This window comes from Microtus ochrogaster, linkage group LG8 (assembly GCF_000317375.1).
Source record: "Microtus ochrogaster isolate Prairie Vole_2 linkage group LG8, MicOch1.0, whole genome shotgun sequence".
NCBI classification, from domain to species: Eukaryota; Metazoa; Chordata; class Mammalia; order Rodentia; family Cricetidae; genus Microtus; species Microtus ochrogaster.
The window spans coordinates 26,388,279-26,392,843 of record NC_022033.1 but is presented as its reverse complement, the minus strand read 5'-3'; the positions used below and the strand labels follow the sequence as shown (position 1 = coordinate 26,392,843).

At 48.5% G+C, this 4,565-nt stretch overlaps 1 protein-coding gene across 2 annotated transcripts in view; it reads right to left on the bottom strand.

The window, feature by feature from the left end:
* The window catches only part of Mapre1 (microtubule associated protein RP/EB family member 1), a 26,824-nt gene extending 22,259 nt beyond the window's left edge, over positions 1-4,565 (bottom strand). The window contains exon 1 of one of the 2 annotated variants that reach the window (XM_005363237.1): positions 4,432-4,565. The gene's annotated coding sequence lies outside the window, so the exon portion shown is untranslated. Of the gene's footprint in view, positions 1-4,186; positions 4,229-4,431 lie in introns of those variants that run through there. The other variant, XM_013352252.2, reaches the window with a different exon arrangement.

The window sequence follows — 4,565 nt, the reverse complement described above, 5'->3', positions numbered from 1 at the left end:
CCAAAAAAAAAAAAAAAACACTAGTCCAAGAGCTGTGGGGTAATTCAGAGTAATAGAACATGTGTCCTGCATCCGTGATGCCTGTGTTCAGAGTAATGGAACATGCATTCTGCATCCATGATACCTGCATTCAGTCATCAGCAACCAAAAGAAAGAAAGAAAGAAAGAAAGAAAGAAAGAAAGAAAGAAAGAAAGAAAGAAAGGAGAAAGAAAGAAAAGAAAGAGAAAGAAAAGAAACAGGTGGGTGTGGTGGTAGCATACCTGTGCTCAGGAGGCCCAGGCAGGACAACCTCAAGTTCCAGGCCAGCACAGGCTACAAAGTAAGACCTTATCTCAAGTCATCGTCAACAACAACACACACACCAAGGGCTAAGGGCACTGCTCATCAGTAGACTGTTTTGCGCCAAGCCCTGGGCCAATCCCTAGCAATACCTATCTACTTTCACAGTTTCCAATAACTTAGGTACTGTACATAGGTGAGGTCAAGTGGTAACATCTCGAAGTCCTTGGCACCTACTCTTCTCTGCTGCACACTCCCTGGGGACTTGGGAGTACCTGAACTCTAACGAAGTATGAGGTCTCTCAAAGACACTTGTTACTGAACTGGCAATCCTCTTAAAGGTCCTCTTCACTCCCTTCATTTCAGGGGTAAAGAAAAGGAGGCCCTGAATATTACATGAGTTTACCCAGCCTCATTTTCCCATTTCTCAGAAAATGCTGCCCCCTCACCTTTCAGGCAGATTTCTGACATAGCCTTTCTATTTTGGGATGCAGATATGCCATGTTATACAGGCAAACCTCAAACTTCTAGGTTTATGTTATCCTCTTGCCTCAAGCTTGGGAGCAGTTGGGACTACATGCACCAATCATTATAGTCAACTATAAACCTCATTTAAAGTACTGGTAAATGTGGGTGCCCTACTCTGAGAATATCTGTTCAATCATCCTTCATTCTCGGTAATTTTTATTTACTATGTTCTTGTGTGCATATATGCATGTGTGTGGAGGTCTAAGGAAAACTTCCAGGAGTTGGTTCTCTCCTTCTCTCATGTGGTCCGAAGCTGGTCAGGCTTGGTGGGAAGCACCTCTACCTGCTGAGCTGTCTCACTGAGCAAGCAGTAGGCTTTACAGTGACTCTTGACACTAGAATTGTCCTAATTCCCCACACCGTTTTGTCAATGGAATAAGGACTGGAACTCACAGCGATTTACAGCCATAGTCCCCAGCCCTTGGCTCTCCTGACATGCTTCACTCCCTCCCCCTAGTAATGTGGGCTCTGCCCACATTCATCTCCTGCATGGAGCTGCTGCAAGCCCTGAGTCACACGCTCTAGCCTGAGAACCAAAGACGGGGTTCCCTCTCCCAGTGCACTCACTAACTTACGAGCAGTGGTGACGAGGTGTACAGACACAGATGACTTGGCAGTCTCTGCCTGATATCCCTGCCCTCGCCCCCACCCCACATTTCACACACACAGAGTGAGTGTTAGGTAAATGTTACTTGTTTCAGACTGTGGAGGAGGAAAGGGTGTCTACATAAACTCTTTTCAGAAAGCTAACTACCAACACTCTACACTCCCTAAAGACAGCTGACAGAACCAGCACAATTCAGTCCTCATTCCACAGGTAAATCCTTCCTCACGCTCCCAGAGCACTTCATTCAAACCTCTGGGACTTTAATTATCACACTAAATTGTCACTATTCCTCCATTTTTCAGCTTCCCAGACCAGATTTAGGCCAGGAGGTAACTGGTGGAGCTGGGCTTGAACCTGAGTCCATCCCATTAGCCATGTAACTTGGGGCAAGGTACTAAAGTCGAGGTACCTCAATCTAAGTTAATACAACCACCTGAAAAAGGGCTCAGAGAGAGCTATATGAAATAGGGAACATAACATAGCTGGCATTATATCAAACACAAGTCACAGGAACAAATGGGGTCCAGGGTAGGGACCGCCTCTCTTTTATGCTATCTTGGTGCTGAGAACTGTGCCTGGTATCTGCTGCCAACACCTCTCAAGATCCCCTGCAAGTCCTCAAATTAGTCTGTCTCAATCTGTTCCTCCACGGCAGCCAGAAAGAATTTTCTGAATCACAAATCTCATGAGGTATTTCTCTCCTGCTTAAAAATCCCTCAACAAGAAAAACGCACACTGTGTGCAGAAGGCTATCATCGTGTCCCAAGGAGAGCCATTCAAACAAGATGGGTATACATGTATACATTGGGTATTGTGTATCTCATGCTACCATAAAATGAAAGCAGCTGGTAAAGCCACATGTGTCTCCTGACCACACCCCAGCTCAGAAAAGGTTAATGGCCCTTGACGATCATTTCATGTAATTTCAAACTCTTTCATTAGCAGTCATTAATACCAAGTCCCATGTGCTCCACAAACTCTGTGGTCACTAAATACATGGGATTAGGCACCCTGTGGATGTGCAATAAACATCCACTCATTCGACCAATTAATTGGCTCTTCCAGGCAATCAAAACAGAGACTAGCTCTCAAAGCTTCTCTCTGTCTGTCTGTCTGTCTCTCTCTCTCTCCTTCTGGTAAGAATATATGAGCCAGAAGTGAGGGCCCATGCCTATAAACCTAGCACTCAAAAAGCTGAGGCAGGGAGATCATCACTCCACTTCAGGACCAGCAGGCCTCACTGTGAATTCTAGGTCAGCCTGGGCTAAGAGTTAAGATCCTGTCTCCAAAAAGTAAGGAAAATGTCCACTGCTCAGCCTTGGTGCAAGCCCGCTGAGTACAACACACCCACCCCACTGTTTCAGGGCTCTCTGAGCTGCACAGAACCACAATGAAAAACCCCCTTCCCACCTACTCAAGTGTCTCCCTCCCTTCAGCAACTCTCTTGGGAACCTCCCTAACTCATTCTACTCTGCTCTTCAACACAGTAGCTCCTGAAGTAGCTCTGAAGCTAGATGACCTTGAATTCCTCATTCTCCAGCCTCTACCACCCAAGTGTGAGGACTACGGGCATGTGCCACCATACTTGACTCCCCAACTCACTTCAATTCAGCATACGCTAAAGTACATGACCTTCCTCTCCAAGTACCATCCCAAGTCCCATAGAAAGATAGGATGGCACAATAAATAAATAAATAAATAAATAAATAAATAAATAACTCTGTGACCCCAAATGAAACACTTCTCCTTTCCTCAGAAATGGATGACCTGCAAAATGGCTAAGACCCTACCTTTTCTACCATTGTGGTAAGGATTAAGTAGAATCCGAGTTGACTAACACCCTAACTGAAAAGAACACCTCCTCCCAAGCATCCATGTGCTGGCCCTTTGACACAAGAGGCATGTCTGTACAAAAGACCCTTTCTAGATGGGGGAGAAGGGCAAACACAGAGGTTATATGAACCTGGAATTAAGTTACTTGATAGGCAACATAAAGCAGGTCATTTCACCACCTAAAATCTCAGACTTGCTTCTGCAAAATGTCAGTGAGGGAGAGAGTAGCTCAGTGACACAGCGCTTGCCCAATGTAGAGGGTGGGGGAACGGGAGTCAACTCCCAGCACCACAAAGAAAATAAAATGAACAAAATACAACAGAGGGGAAAGAAAGAAAATGAAGATAACATACCTCCAAGACGATGTGCCTATTAAATGACACAAGGCTAAATCAAGCTTTAATGGGCACTACACACAGCAAGTGCCCATTAAGGAACTATCTTGATTAATGCTCTCCAAGACATCCATCCTATCATGGGCAGACATCAGGCCTGGCTTAACTTCCCTCAATGGGCCATGCCTCCGGATCCTCATCTCCAAGGGGCAGAGGTCAGGCTGCACCCTGCAGTACTAGTATCACCCTTTTATAGTAATTACAGAAATTATCTTGGCCATGTATTCATTTCCTTGCTTCCCAACTCTTTGCCGACAAAGCAGACTCCTAGAAAGCATGTCTTTGCCTGTCTACTCGCTAATGGAAACGGACCTGGCATTTACAGGCACTCAACAAACCTCGGCTGACCGCCTTACTTTTGGCCAAGCATGGTGCTGAGACCTTTCTATGCTTAATCCTACTGTCCCCATTTTACAGATGAGGAAACTGTGGCATAGGGCGGCTGAAGCGTCAGCCTAAGGTCGCATTCTGGGGTCCAACTCCGCAGACCAACTCCCACCCATTATGCAACGACGCCTCCTGCACCGAGGGTCCCCACCTCACCCCTCGAGCACACCCTCCGGACTCAGCCGTACAGCCAGGACCTCGCCGGTCACCACTAAGCAGCCCCCACTTCCGGCCCACGCTCCGCCCCCGGGACAACGGAGCGCGCGCCCCCGGCCCAGGCCGCGCGCCGGGTCACTGCCCCGCCCTTCCCCCCACCGCCCGCGCGGCGCCGCTCACGAGGGTCGCCCCCCCCCCATGAATTCTCGACCGCTGCCGCCGCCCGGGCCCACCAGCCGCCTCACCGGCTCTCGGGGAACCCGCGTCCTCTGACAGCGCGCCCGGCTCCGGTTCCGTCTTCGTCTCGTTCAAACCGTCGGACCCCGCCCGCCCGCGCGCAATGAGCTCACACGCACCCCGCCGTGACGCGCCGACGCAC